A 15,624-nucleotide genomic window follows, 5' to 3' on the forward strand; every position below is an offset into this window, starting at 1 on the left:
AGAAAGAAAGAAAGAAAGAAAGAAAGAAAGAAAGAAAGAAAGAAAGAAAGAATTCTTCAAACAGCATGGATGGACCTGGAGAGCATTATGCTAAGCAAAATATGCCAGTCAGAGAAAGAAAAATATCACATGATTTCACTCATTTGTGGAATATAATGAACAATATAAACTGATGAACAAAAAACTAGATCCAGAGACATAGAAGCATCCATCTGACCATCAAACCTCAGAAGGAAGGTAGGGGAGGGTGGGGGAGAGGTCAACCAAAAACTTGTTTGCATGAATATAAGCCTAACCAATGGACATCAACACGAGGGGGATGAGGGCATGAGTGGGGGTTGGGAGGGCAATTGGGGGGTGGGGGTGGTAAGGACACATATGTAATTCCTTAATAAATAAAAAGGAGAGAAAAAAATAAAAGGCCACTTGAAAATTGGGATTGCAATATATACATAAATAAATGAACAAACATTTCTATTTAGAGAAGTTTCTTTTAGAAAAATTGATATTAAAGTACAGAGTTGCCATATACCTTCTCCACTCACAAATAGCTATCTATGCATTTGTACCAAAATGACCTTACAGTGACACATTATTACCCCCTGAAGTCCACAGTTTACATTCAGGTTCATCCTTGATGTTATAGTCTATGGGTTTTGACAATTGTTTACTGGCATATATCCATAATATCATATAAAATAGTTTCACTGCCCTGAACTCCTCTGAGCCAGGCCTATCCATCCTACCTTCCCCATAACCCCTGGCAAACACTGATATGTTTACCTTCTCCATAGTCCAGAATGTGATATCATTGGAATCGTTAAGTACATAATCTCTCACATTGTCTTCTTTCTCTTAATAATTAAGTTTCCTCTATGTCTTTTTATGGTTTTAACACTGAGTAACATCTCATTATGTGTATTACTACAAGTCGTTTATTCACTCACCTGCTGAAGGACATCTTGGCTGTTTTGGCAATTATGAATAAGGCTGCTATCAACATCATTTACAGTTTTGTGAGCGAATGTAACTTTTCAACTCCTTTGGGTATTTAAATGCCAAGAAGCCTGATGGCTGGATCGTATGGTACAAATAGGTTTCACTTTGTGAGAAAAAGCCCAAATGTCTTCCAAAGGATCTGGACTATTTTGCATTCCCAGCGGCGGTGAACAAAGGTTTACATTATTAAGTAACTTTTAACTTGCCCAAAGTCATATAGCTAAACAGTGGTTGATATGGAATTTAAATTCAGTATAAGGCTGACAAACTTCAAAACCCTTAAAGGAAAACAAAACAAACAAAATGGTACTCATTTAGCCTTTTATCTCCACCCCCAATACACATACACTGAGAGGTTCCTGGCTATTGGGGAGATTTCTGCTTTGCCTAGTTGGAAGAATCCAGAGCATTCTCGAGTGTGTCCCAGGAATAGGATGAGATGATATTACCTCCAAAATACTACTATACCAATCCCTGCAATTTCACATTCAATATATTTGCAAATATCTAAAAAATAAGATTATGGCTCCAAAAGCTCCTGGCATTATATAAAACAGAGCTTTTTTCAGAAGGAATTTGTTAATTTTGTTAGCCATCAAGAAGGAACTTGATACAAAAAAAACTTAAAGAAAATGTATCAAAAACCTAACCGTGACTTAAGACTTGGATGCAACAACAGAATGGGAAGAATGAGAGTGAAGGAAAACATCCAAATTGCCTTTCTTTGGTCTATGAGATAAAAATTATGCATTTTACAAAGAGGCCGCAATGTAATTTTGAATAAATATAACATATGTAAGTATAAAGCTTCTTCATTCAATCTCATTTTTCCATTTGACATCTTTATACTCTTGACTTGTCAGTAATATATTCCATAAAAGTTGAGAAAGAACTATAAAAATGGCCCCAGTATGTTCTCCTTTCTTCCTCTGTTCTCTTTCCCAACATAGACATATAGATGTGATCTGCAAGAGAAAAACAAAACACATTTCCTGTTACAATATTTGAGGACACAAATAATAAATTTCAAAGATAGTCTCATCGGCTCCCAACCCTCTCCTCAATCACCCGCCACTCCAACCCAGGAAAGCACTACATCTGGACCATTCTAACTGACTTCGTACAGTATGGTTGTTGATCTCTCAAGACCTCTTCCAGCTTCCAATGCGAGATGACTGAGTCCCATGCCACATGCCTACTTCCTGCAATAAGTGTAAAGAATGATGTCTCATTTCCAAGGTGTCTTTGTTCCCGAGCTGGTTGACCAGGATCGCTTTTGATTTAGACCCTTTCCCTCAGCACTTAGGGATTTTTTTGTTGTTTACATTTTAATAAAGCTGTTTTATTAAAATTAGCAGCATTACAATAGGCCAAGGAGATATTGGGAGAACTTCACTTGTGTTCCAGTTCTTGCTAACGTCTCCTTCAGTGATATACGAGGTGTGTGTGCAGTGAATGAAGCTAACCAGTGGTTAAAGCTCACCATGACCAGCAACAACCTATTACTTTACCCAGCCCTTCCCAAGGGCAGCACACCTAAGGCCTGGGGAAAGTGATAGGTTATTTAAAATTTTTTTTTAATTTATTTTCTTTCTTTTTAAAAAAAATATATTTTATTGATTTTTTTTTTTTTTTACAGAGAGGAAGGGAGAGGGACAGAGAGTAAGAAACATCAATGAGAGAGAGTCATCAATCAGCTGCCTCTTGCACACCTCCCACTAGGGATGTACCCGCAACCAAGGTACATGCCCTTGACTGGAATGGAACCCAGGACCCTTCCGTCCGCAGGCCGACGCTCTATCCAATGAGCCAAACCAGTTTCGGCTTAATTTATTTTCGAGAGAGCAGAAGGGAAAGGGATAGAGAGATAGAAACATTGACCAGAGAGAAACATCCATGAGCTGCCTCCTACACGCCCCCTACAGGAATTGAGCCTGCAACCAGAACATGTGCCTTGACTGGGAATCAAACCAGTGACCTCTTAGTTCATGGGTTGATACTCAACCACTAAGCCACAGCAGCTGGCCCTAAGCAACACACTGCTTAAAAGTTGTCTAAGAAAAAATGTGCAAGACAGATTTAAGCAGGCAAGAAAGATCTTATTCAAGGCTACTGCATTCCTGTATAATTTTATTAACCAATGTTAATTAACCCCAATAAATTAACAAAAAATGTAAAAAAAATATTGCATTAGGGGAGAGAGATTGAACTTCATTGAAACTAAAGGCAGTGAGCGTTGAGCATTTCTAAGCACCGAGGTGCGCTAATGGAAAAAAGAAGTACTGGAGGATGTTAGGGGACGGTGTCTCAATGTGATTAAGACATCTGTATTTGCTAATGTCTTTCATGGGAAGTTAGACTCCTACTTTCCCACAGAGATTGGGAGACAAGGGCACTATCTTTCTTGATGATTGCATTTGGAAGGAACAGCTCCCAGGACCTTGAGAGAAATATTTCTGGTTTGTAAAACGGGCAAGAGTCTGGGAGAATAATTACATCTCAGAGGGGCAGGGATAGAATCACCATGGAAAGTTCTCTAAAGTAAATGCTCAAAGCGAAGGTAGGCCACAGGCTTATTATAATCAAGGGGAACAAAACTGTCTGAGGTGCAGTCAAACTGAGGGGAACATCAAGGGCATCTGGGTCAAAATAGAGGTGCTCTTGGACAAGAATGGTTGGAACAGCTGATGTCACAGTGGAAGGATTGTCATAGTGGAGGGACAAGTATACATTGTTTTCTATGTTTTTTTTAAATATATTTTTATTGATTTTTTTACAGAGAGGAAGAGAGAGGGATAGAAAGTTAGAAACATCGATGAGAGAGAATCACCGATCAGCTGCCTCTTGCACACCCCCTACAGGGGATGTGCCTGTAACTAAGGTACATGCCCTTGTCTGGAATTGAACCTGGGACCTTTCAGTCGGCAGGCCAATGCTATATCCACTGAGCCAAACTGGTTTCGGCTGCATCGTTTTCTCTGCTGACTACATGGTATCAGAGCTAACTGTGCTGTTGCTCATGGGTACACTTTAAAATATGCCCAGATGCCTGACCATCAGTCAGTGAGGTGGCTGAAAACCATGAAAATGATGGCTTAGCTGCATGTAAAATATATATGGGAAGTATGGCTGGGCAGATCCCTGTAAAGCAGAGGGAGTCATTCATTTGCCAGTGGTACAGCACTTCTGTTATTTGTTCGAGGATAAACATCTACATTTATCATTCAGTAACACCATTGTGGGGGGTGCAGGATAAGGCCTCTCTCATTCCCTGAAAACAAAGCAGCAAACACAATACACTTCTTTTCTCTTTCTCTCTTTTTTAAATTGATTAAAGTATTACATATAGTATCACATATGTCTCTTTTCCCCCCATTGGCCTCCCATCCACCCCACCCCTTAGCACATGCCCTCACCCCCCTAATATCTGTGTCTATCGGTTATGCTTGTATGAATGGATACAAGTCCTTTGGTTGATCTCTTAAACATACCCTGCCCCTCTCTTTCCCACTGAAGTGTGGTATATATATATATATATATATATATATATATATATATATATATAATTATGTATATATATATGAAATGGCAGAGTACACCTTCAGAAAAATAAGGGAGCCATAAACTTTTTCCAGGGAATAAGAGTATTTTTAATTACTTGAGATTAGACTTTAGAATTTATGACATACATTTTTGTTGAATATTAATTATTAATCATAGAAAATGAAGGATAGGGACAGGGCTAGGCAAGATGAGCTAAAGGGATCTAGATGAAAAGAATCTCAAAAATTTTATACAGAAAGAAAGTTTAATTGACTTAGAGAGTTTCAGTTAAAAAATATTTAACAGATTAGCTTTTATAAATAAACACATCTATAAATATATATTTAAAAATAGAATATGTTTTGCTTACATATATATTTAAGTAGAAATATAAATATGTTAAGTAGCCGAAACTGGTTTGGCTCAGTGGATAGAGTGTCAGCCTGTGAACAAAGTCCCAGGTTCAATTCTGGTCAAGGGCATGTACCTTGGTTGCAGGCACATTCCTAGTAGGGGGTGTACAGGAGGCAGCTGATTGATGATTCTCTCTCATCAATTTTTCTAGCTCTCTATCCCTCTCTTTTCCTCTCTGTAAAAACAAAATCAATAAAATATATTTTAAAAAATATGTTAAGTAATATAAACTATAAAAATAAAAATGGTGCCAGATGTATATGTACACTGACTTTTAGAAGCACCGAGTTCTGATTCTAAAGAAATATAATAATTACATTAATTCAGAAATTGATAATAATATTTAAAGCCATTGCAGCCATACAATATTTTATTAAATTAATTTGTAGTTTTTCTAAAAAATTTAATAATGAAAAGTCTGCAGAGGAAATGTATGCAATTAAGGTTACAAAATTAAATGTAGTGGATATCTCCAAATACCATCAACAAATTTTTTATTGAAAATGTATAACTATTATTTATATAGCACTTGCTATATATCAAGTACTATTGTAAATTATTTAAAGATTAACTTTATGTAGTCTTAACAGTGATTCTAACATCTGATATTATTTACATAAGAAAAAAACAAGACACAGAAAGGGCAAGCAATTTGCCCAAAGTCACACAGCTAAAAAGTGGTAAAATCAATTTGAATATAGAAGACAAAGAACAGCATGCATGCTATTAAAATGGCACTTTATTAAAATGCCTATTATAGAAAAAAAAATAAAAGCAATGAAACCAAAGTATTTTATTTCAAAACAGAATGAAAAATAATAAAAGGCAATGATAAAATTTTTCCCAAGTAGGTTTTTTATTAATGTATCATATGATCATTTATCAATTTTGACAAACATGTAATATTTTTCCTTGAAAAGCTAGTAACAATAACCAAAATTTATGAGCAATTACAATGTACCAGTCTGTCTACCAGATGCGCTAACCACATGGCATAATGTAATCTACATCCTAATGTCTGTACCCAAGAAAACATTGCCATTCTCTGTTCCCAATGAGCAGAGAGAGGCTCCTCAATATGTAATATGTGTGTCTTTCAGCTACGTGTAAAGGGCAGGGTCATAACTGTAACCCATGTGGGCCCTGCTCTGCTGGGTGTCACTTCTACACCATATTGTCTTCCTCCCTTAAGCATACACTTTGATTCTTAACTCTGCCACCTGGTGGGCTTCATTCTGCTTGGGATGTGTCTAGAGATATCTATTCTTTTGTTTTTAAATATATTTTATTGATTTTTTTTTTTTTTTTTTTTTTTTTTTTACAGAGAGGAAAGGAGAGAGAGAGTTAGAAACATCGATGAGGATGAGAGAGAAACATGGATCAGCTGCCTCCTACACACTCCCACTCCCGACTGGGTATGTGCCTGCAACCAAGGTACATGCCTTTGACCAGAATCAAACCTGGAACTCTTGAGTCCAAAGACTGATGCTCTATCCACTGAGCCAAACTGTTATAACGGGTCCTATTCTCCTTGTATACCTTTTTAAAAATATATATATATATTTTATTGATTTTTTACAGAGAGGAAGAGAGAGGGATAGAGAGTTAGAAACATCGATGAGAGAGAATCATTGACCAGCTGCCTCTTACACACCCCCTTTTGGGGATGTGCCAGCAAACAAGGTACATGCCCTTGACTGGAATCGAACCTGGGACCTTTCAGTCCACAGGCCAATGCTCTATCCATTGAGCCAATCCAGTTTCAGCCCTTGTTTACCTTTCTGATATTCAGGCTTTTACAACTGGCTGATCCCAAGCACTTGCAGCCACCCAGATAACCTTTCCTTCCCAATATTTATGTATTTAAAGAAAAAGAAAAAGGAAATATGCTGGACTATATTGTTGACATGACACTAAAATGAATAGATTCCTTGCTGTCAAAGGATAAAAGAGAGTCTAATAATTTTCAGATCAAGATGTGGACCCTAACTACCTTATTGGTTGTCAATTGGAATTTTTCTAAATGCTCCTCTCAGGCCCAATTTTTCTGTGGAAGGAGTCATTTTGTTGTTTCGTATTGCTCTCATGGATGCTAAGGTCTTCACAGTTCCTGAAGTGGCTTTTAGGGAAACGGATGCATGCCATATCATTTCTGTCACTCAAAGTCCAGCCCTCTGGCCCAGGTGTGACTGAGGCATCTGGATCTGTCACCCTTTAAAAGGGTAATGGGTCTTGTGGGAAACAGACTTGAGGGTTATAAAAATGTCATATCCCTAGTTAGTGCATCATCAACTCCAAAGTGTGTCCTTGAATCCACTTTAGATTCTTTTGAAGATATTTTCCCACATAAGCATGCATATTCAAACATTTATATTCAAGTTCAAATGTAAGAGCATAGGCATTGTTGAAATATGACTTGGATAACCACACTAATAAGCATATTGAAAAAGAACCACAATGTGTTATGTTTTCCTAGAAATGGTATGTTTGGAATATTGATCAGTGAGTTTTCAAAAATGTATCAGTCTCTCCCTATTGAAACCATGCACCCTGAGCCTCCTGAATGAAAGCAATAGCACGTTTCCCAGAGGCCTGTATTGTTCCTTCTCTATACCCTTGTCAGTTTAATAGCGCTTGACATGGTTTTAGCACCTAAAACTCATGCCTTGCTCTTATATAATGAGATAGCGCATCTAAAGCTCAATTTGGATGCTGAGCAATGTTTATCAATATTCTAAGACCGTTCATGATGGAAAAGTTCGTCGAGCTCCCGTTAATGGCATTGTGTCTGAGCCAATTCTAATTCCAATAAAGTGAACAGGGCTGTATTATACCACCAGTTCCAATCAAACAATTTTATATAACCGCACATGAGGTCATTGCAAAAGCCAGGACATTGATATTAAGAAACGTGTCATATTCTCTTAATAAATTCAAAACTATTATAACAGTATTTTAGAATATGTACATCACAAAACTGTATATGTTTAATCTGTCATGGTTTATATTGAGAAATAAAGGTAAAGGTTGTCTGAGATTTAAAATTCTCACACTCTTCTGAAAAGCCTGCTCTGTAGTTGTTTTTAAATGTTTTTATATAAGGTACCCAGAAACAGTACAGTCTTTAAGATCTGTTCAATTCAGGTGTTTCTTTAGTCCCTTAAGTAAAATGTTTGGATCTGAATATTAACAACCTTTTACTCACCTGCAATTTTTTCAATAGCTTACGTCTTTCTAGTAATTTTCAAACTGTGTTTGCCTCATATGTGAGCTCTTTAATGTTGCCTCACTGTCCCCAAACCACCCTCCCCATCTCTGTGCCCAGGGGAAAATGGACCTGTGAATCCTTCTTTCCTTTCAACCCACATTTGACCAAGATGGGCACTATTGTTAATGGTTTCAGAGGTTGGGCTTCTGCATTACCTTTCATTAGAAGAAAAAAAAAAAAACAAAATAAAGAAACAAATTAAAAAAGGACATGGAGTTCTGCTAGATAAAACTTTGCAATATAATGTCCTAGAGATCATAGAATATAAATTGCTAATCAGGGTATTGGAAATATAGGAATTTTACTTAATTGGTTAATATCTGTCACCTTCAGAGCCACAACCTCTCGACTCATTCTAAACCATGGAACAACAGAGACTAAGAAATACAAATGTAATAATGTTTGTTCAAATGTTACTAAAAATTTCAAGACCGTGAAAACAGAACAGAGGACCATGCACCACTTGTAAAACCCATGATGCCCACCCACTGTAAACAGAGACAGGAAGTCTTTGTATTGGTATTTTAAGTTAGAATTATTTGAAACTGGTTTAAGTAGCCCTTTCCTACTTTTATGAATCCTAAAAGGGATCATCTTTGGTAAACAAATAGAGTCAGTCATGCAAGCTCACTTCCTTCCTGAGAGCTGCTCCCTTGAAACATGCTGAAACACATCAACCACATCGCGCATCGCGGAGCGCCAGCACAGCACTCTGCTGACAATAAACTTGAAAGAGAATGAGGTCATGTATCAGCCAGCTTTGGCAAATTGCCTCTTTAAAATCCTTAGTTCCTTGACTGCAATACATATCCCTGTTTCCAATCTCCAGAACTGTAAAAAGAGTTGTAGTCCATTGGAGGTGATTTCTTTGGTAAAGGTAAGGTAAACAGTGGATCGCCCTATCAGAAACAAACAAACAAACAAAAAAACAAAACCCAAGGTATTAAAATAAGCTGCTAGTTCCACAAGGATCACCTTATTTTGGGGGGGAGCAACTGTGTCAATAGGGACTTTAATTAAAATAAAGTCATTTCCACTTCAGTTGATGGCCAGCTGGAGAGAGATCATTGTTGCAGGAAAATTCTGAATGTGTTTAACATATAGGAAGAGTAAGGAAGACATTCCTCTGCTTCTGCAGAAGTAATTTTTATAGGTTTATTTTCCATCCTTGTCACTAATATACTGGTCATAATAAATAAGAAATTCTATAGACATATGCACTTATATGAAGTGAATAATAAAATATAATAGTGTTAAGTATAATCATCTTCTTAGCTGTTATCTTTAAATTAAATCAAATAGTACCTCTATGGATGAATATGAAAGTATAGCTATAACTAAACTGAGTTTACATTATCAAAGTTATGGGCTTTCAGGAAATTTTCTCTGATCAGTAATTAACATTATGAAACATCTGATTAAGTGAAGTCAATAATTTTATGGAATTCTTACATTCAAGTCATTTTGCTATTTCCAAGGAGATACAAAACTGCTAAAGTTATAGTGTCTGACCTCAGCAAGCTAACACTGTGCTGGGTAAGGAAAGGATTACTGGTGAAATGATGGGGTTTATATCAGTGTATGTAATGATTTTTAATGCACATAAATATTGATACATGCATTATAGATAAAGTGTGATGAAAAAGCCCATCTGGAAGTGATGAAGATTGTGAATAAGAAAGTTGAGTAAGAAAATTAGGGTAAATCTTATTATATTGGTGAACTGTGAGTCAACTGTTGAAAGATAATTTAGAAATGGAAGAGGAAAGCATATTCTAAACATAGAGAATAGCTGAGCAAAGGTGATGACAAAAAAAAGGGGGGGGAGGTTGACATGTGTAGAAATTATAGAAACAGCTTTAAGACTCAGGCTGTTTTACTAATAAGCATGTATGGGTTATTGCAAGATTCCTCCTTTGTTACTCTTTTCTTCATTTCTCATCACCATAAGATGACTTATTCTGTATGAAAAGACATAAATAAATCAAAGGAAGAAAAAAAGTACTCAGTTCATAAAATGAATGGCTTTGGGATGAGCCTGTGAATTCCCAATTCAACTTATATTTTTCAAAGCTGAACCTCTCTTTATCAGAAACCCAAGGGGTAAAGGTCATTTAACATGGAGTAGTTAGCTACAATGAGATTTTAAATTATTCATTAATCAAGCTATTTTAAATGCTTTAAAATATGTTCTATGGCAGCTATATGGTTTCATAAATGCTTTCACTCATATAAAATCTTATTGTTTCCATTTATTCATTCTCCAGCGCAATTTTAAAACAATATAATGGGACCTCAGGAAGAATCATCTGAGAATGTTTCCCCCAGAAGTTTAAATACATTGCCTCTGGATAGATAGATTTTTACTTAATTAGATTGTTTGTACTCACTTAACCTAACATATTTTATATGAACTTCTGAATAAAGGCTCTAAGGCCTAAAGTATTTGAAATAACTAATGAAATGTGTGTATGTAAATCAACTTTTAATTATTCAGATGTAAATTCTGGACAAAAATTTTACACATCCTCAGTAACATCCTCATGATTTAATGTGTTTGTGCTTAGCGATATAAATTAAATTTAGCACTTGTTTATTGTAAGCACATCTTCTATATAAAGCAAATGACTACTTCATTTTTATAATAAGGCCAGTTATGAATAAGATTCCCTGAGATCCAGACTTGAGCTATGTCAACATTGATTCAATTAGGATGGGAAGAAGAGAGGGATTTATGATTTTAACTTGAGCCACTCATAAAGATATCAGTAATAGAGATAAGGAAAACTGAAAGGAGACTGGATTGAAAGTACAGAGAATAAGGACCCAATGGGAAATATTGAGTTTAAGTTTCTTGGTGATATCAGACCAGAAATACTAAAGAAGTGCAGTTAAAAACGATGCTGGATGAATACTTTTAAATTTAGTATATATAACGAATAAATAAGTGAATGATCAATTACAGTTTAAATTCTCAGAAAAGACTATATAAACTTCAGTGTGAAGAGCATGGTTAAGACTATGAGATTAGATCCTCAGGCAAATCATGAAAGAAGAAATGAGAAAACTAATAAAACAGAACCTAAAGAATATAATTAAATTCTGGTGTCTGAGAGGAATAAGAGTCAGCAATTAATCCTGGGAATAAGGGGCCAGAAAAAGAGAGAGAGAGAGAGAGAGAGAGGACCAAAGTAAAGGGTGATTTAGAAGGGAAGGGGAATCACGTAAGATAATTTGACAGTAAAATAGTAATCAAGTTTTCAGTTTAATTTAAATAGGCTAATTGAAATAAGTGAATATTCAAGGAAATTTAATTGTACTGGACAAAAAGCTGTTTCTAAAGTAGTAACTAAAATTTCTATTAATAGTTCATCTCATGGTAAAATTCCTGAACACGCAATGAACCTAAAGCAGTCATATTATTGTGCAAAAAATTAAAATTTAAAGTTATCAAGGCTGCATTATAAAATTTACAAAAGCCTCCATTAATTAAAAAAAAAGGGGAGAATAGAAGGGTAACATCATCTAAGGAAAAATATCCTATAATAAATTATATCTAGAAAAATTTTACTTTACAAAATTAATTTTCATTTGTAATGCTAACAGCAGGACACCCATGAAAAACACACATGGTGTCTAAATAAGACAAAGGAAAATTGTTTGGGCAAAAATAAAAAGGATCCCAAATAAATTATATAGAAAAGATTCCTTTATTAACTTTTGTTTGAGAATATGTTTGTTTATTTTCAGAAAACAACTAGAAGCCCATGTGGATTCCTGCAACAGAGAAGAATTGACAGGTCTGCTCCAACCACGAAGACAAGAGGAGAAACAGTCCAGAGATGGAAGACGCTTACAACGCCTTGCTACACTAGCAGTCAACAGCTGTGTGCAGCTGCAGGTTGCCCAGGACCAAACCAGAGAGGGTCAAACCTGCATTGCCACCATCTGCCCATCATCCAGATATCATTGCTCACATGTACACATAAGGAACTGTTTGACATTGAAACGGGGACTCAGAATGTTAGACATTGGAATTGGGACTCAAACATTTTTTTGTTATTATATGTTTATTTTTAGTCTGTAGAGGCAAGATTTTTTAAAGAAAAGAAATGGGGGGGGGGAATAGATACAGAAGCAAAGAAGTATTGTACAGACTATCAAACTACAGCGGGAAGGCAGGGGAGGTTGGGGGGGGGGCGGTTGTGGCTGTAAAAGATCGACTGTAGGACTTGTATGCATGCATATAAGCATAACCAATGGATACAAGACACGGGGGGGGGGGGAGGGGGAAGGCATGTACAGGGGGGTAGGGGAGGCAGGGGGGAGGCCAATGAGGGGGAAAAAGGAGACATATGTATTACTACTTGTAATACTTCAAACAATAAAAACAAACAAACAGACAAACAAACAAATAAATAAATAATAAGAATATAAGGGTCACTGAGCTTGGCCCTTATAAAATACATAATTGATCACAACCTTAGAATTTTGGAAATAACGGAGCACCCTATGCTGAAGCACATCCTATAAACAAAAGGCTAATATTCAAATAGACCGAATGGCAAATCAAGCAGAACAACTGAACAAACAGTCGCTATAATGTGCACTGACCACCAGGGGGTATGTGAGGAACATGCTGGGCGTTGGCTGCAGTGGTATGGACCAGGTGAACAGGGGCACCATACCAAGACAGGGTACAGTTGCTGTCATCAGGGTGAGCCTCTGGTAGTTACTGAAAATTCTTTGCTCCCACATTCAACGGTTCCACCCAGTACTCATACCTGCTGCCTGCGCTGGCCCCACTCTCACTGGCAGCTGGTGCCTCCACTCACACCTGCTGCCGATGCCCTTTGCTGGTCCAGATCATTCTGCTGGCCCTGATTGCCCCTGAGGGCTTCTCCACCTCCCCCTGCTCCTGAGCAGGGATCAGGGCAGCAACTGCCACTCCCACTCTGATGGCGCTGGCCCCAATCATCTGCTGTCAGTGTGTGTGAGCAGAGTCTGTGCCATCAGCACCTGGGAGCAGCAGCAGTGGTGAGAGCGGGGACTGCCAGCAGACAGGGGACCAGGGGCCATGGCAAGAGGGGCCAGGCAGGGGTGGAGGATGGGCCTAGACCCGCCCCTGTGCCTACCGCAGCCTTGTGGCCCACAGTTCCTCTCAAGGTGCACAAATTCATGCACTGGGCCCCTAGTTTATTCATATTTATGTAAAAACAACCCTAATATCCATCACCAGAAAAATGGACAAACCAATGTGTATACATAAAATGAAATATTTAGCTTTGAAAAGGAGTGACATTTTGATACAGGCTACATCAGGGGTAAACCTTGAAAACATAATTTAAACTGAAATAAGCCAGACAACAAAATAACATATTGTTTGCATCCACTTATCTTTTCTAAAAATATATATATTTTTATTTTTAAAATTTATCTTCATTGTTGAAGATATTTCAAATGCCCCCTCCCTTCCTTTTCCCATTGACCCCTTCTAGCCCTCCCAAACTCTCCCCCCACCCAAGGGCTTCACTACACGACTGTCTGTGTCCATGGATTATGCATATATACATTGAAGTTACTTGGTTGATCTCTTCAGCTCCACCTACCCATCTGAGATGCCAAAAATAATCAAAGACATAGAGACAAAAAGTATGATAGAGATTATCAGGGCCCTAGGAGAGGAGGGAATGGGGACTTATTGTTTAAGGGATACAGAGGTTTGGTTTGGGATGTTGAAATTTTTCTGGAGATGAATAGTGGAGATGTAAAGAGACATAATGAGACTGACTTGTGCACTCAAAAAGTGAAAATGGTAACTTTTATGTTATGTGTATTTTATCACAATAAAAACAATTTCTAGCACAACTTTTAAAAAGGTATGAGTGTTTCCTCCTAGCATTGGAGGAACTGTTTTTGTAATCTTATTAATAATCAGCAGGAAAAAGCAATCAATAGTTTTGAATCCACTGAATGGATATTAGTTGTTTCTACTGAAAAGAAGTTCCCATTTCTCACAATATTCTGTTAGGAACAAAAAAAAAGTATGGAAATGTATCGATGTGAGTTTTATGTTATTTTTAATGCCCTAGAGTGTGATTTTGGATTTAGAAAATACCATTCCAGTGTTATTTTTGGCTTTATAAATTAATATCCATTAAATATCAAAACAACAAAAACTTAGTTCATTTTAAATATTTTAAATTTCAACTTAGAAATATATTTATAAACCTGGTATGTTTTTTTACATTTTTACTGTTTCCAAGTATTTGATGCATTTTCTTAACAATGGAAACCTAACCGCAAATAATTGTATAAAAATTAAATTATATTAATTAAAATTTGTTCAAATATCTTAATGTAATTTTAAGAATATAGCCATGGTCAACAAGAACCAGATCTCATAGGATTACATGAAACAAAATATATAATTATGTAGTTACTAAGTATTTCATATTTGTTTTACAATGTGGTTATGCCATGGGTTGCTCAAAATTTATTTAAACAAATTTTTATGATTAGAACATTCATTTCCACAACTTGTTTTTAAAAAAAAACACAGACAAACTTACAGCTGAAGGTAGTATTTATACTGTCAAGAAAATAATGTCATATAATTGAATAGATATAACTGACTAAAAGTACATTTACATTTTTAATAACGTAATTTTGAATATATTAGAAAATGGTTTAAAAAGCTTCTAGCAAATTAAAATACAGTGTCCTCTATTGTCTAAAAGATATTTTTTACATGAAAAACCTACATATTTTGAGTATTCTATTTTGACCAATTTGTTTTCATTCAAGTTGCTTTCTTTTTTTTAGTGTTATATTTTTTATTTTTATTTTTTGCAGTGAATTTTTTATTTTTTCCCCAGAAAAAAAAAAATTTGTTTTATACATTAATTTCCCCCTTATTAACTCCCCCCCCCCCCACACACACACACACTCCTGCCTTCAAGATAATTTAGCAGGTAAGTGTGTTGGCAAGATTGCAATTAAGCTATTTACAGCTCAGTTTTTCTTAGTGAACTTTTTCCTAAGATTATTTGCTGTAAGGAGCTAGGAGCAAAGAAATTGGTTTTAAGGACTTAAAAAAGAGTTGAAGTTAGGACAGAACAGATGGAGGAAAAAAAACAGGATTTATTAAGCTGAGGTTTGAAAACATCAAATAGGATCAATCACAGGGAGCTGGAGGTCCACTCTGGTCCCAGGCCAAAAGCCTCTACCGGATTATCTAATTTCATATTTGTATGGAACCATACTTTATCTTCTTATAAATTATTAGAGGCCCAAATGCACAAAGATTTGTGCAAGAATGGGCCTTCCTTCCCCTGGCTGCAGGCACTGCCTTTGCTCTGGCTGGAGCCCCTTTCCACCTTCCCACGCCCAGAGGCCCA

This window comes from Pipistrellus hanaki (genome assembly GCF_964339955.1).
Source record: "Pipistrellus hanaki genome assembly, chromosome: 2".
Taxonomy (NCBI): Eukaryota; Metazoa; Chordata; class Mammalia; order Chiroptera; family Vespertilionidae; genus Pipistrellus; species Pipistrellus hanaki.